The sequence below is a fragment of the Anneissia japonica genome, unplaced genomic scaffold, assembly GCF_011630105.1.
Source record: "Anneissia japonica isolate Jap-2015-1 unplaced genomic scaffold, ASM1163010v1 scaffold142_len1259957_cov175, whole genome shotgun sequence".
NCBI classification, from domain to species: domain Eukaryota; kingdom Metazoa; phylum Echinodermata; class Crinoidea; order Comatulida; family Comatulidae; genus Anneissia; species Anneissia japonica.
In genome coordinates this window covers 226,561-227,604 of record NW_022684560.1, presented here as the reverse complement: position 1 = coordinate 227,604, position 1,044 = coordinate 226,561, and positions in this window count along the sequence as shown.

Below are 1,044 nucleotides of genomic sequence, written 5' to 3'. Positions count from 1 at the left end.
GATTCCCACACGAACCAATTTTTTTTTTTTTTTTAAGGCAGTATATTTGATGGTGGATAATGAATAGCAAACCTGGTGGTTGTGTGTTCGATTCAAACACGAACCTAACTTTTTGAGATAGTGGGTTCAATCCCCACACGAGCCAGGTTTTTCTTCTTTTTTTTAAATCTTCATTATTGGCTAGTATTTAAGGACGTACTGTGTATTTGGTACGATAACACTACACTCATCATTTCTTGAGGCAAACTTAGCATTTTTAGTGGTTGTTATCTGGCTAGATAAACTGGAGGTTGTGGGTTCGATTCCCAGTAATTGGGGACGTACTGAGTATTTAAAAAGTCCACTGAATAATCTCAGATATCATAGTATAATACAAGACCATGCATAATTGACCCACAGCTGTATATTGCATCTTTACATTTCTTTAGTTAGACCTTTTTTTGATTATTCCAGTGTTATTTATACTTTAATTCTATTTCGTTCTTACAAGCCCATCAGATTGAGAGAGTCAAGTCTAAGTTTTTATATTTTTTAAATCACAATTTTAAAAATGACGATATTGTTTCATACACACTCCCCTCACTTAGAGAAATATTTTTGATATGGTTTTTCTTTTTAAATGTGTTAATTCTATTGTTGATACTATAGTTTATGTTCTTTATTCCCTCTTAATATTAATACGCCTGGTTTTGGCCGTCGTAATGACCTATTTTTTGTTCCCTTAATAACCTTTCGCACAATTTTACGTCAGTCGATATTTTTCACCAGAGCCTTAGTTTATTCAAAACCAGCTTATCGCAATCTTTAATCCATAATACCAAGTGGCTTAATTTCTGGGTGGGTTAATTCCTTTATTCCTTTGTTTGTCTTTTTCTTTGTTTTTGTCTTGTTTGTGTGCTTTCTTTTTATTACTCGCCTTTGTTCTGTGTTCTGTATGTATTAGAAAGTATAATACATACTCCAAGTATTGAAATACACGCCATCGTGTTGGGATTCAATATTTCGACATTAATTATGTCATCATCAGGAATGAAAAATTATCCA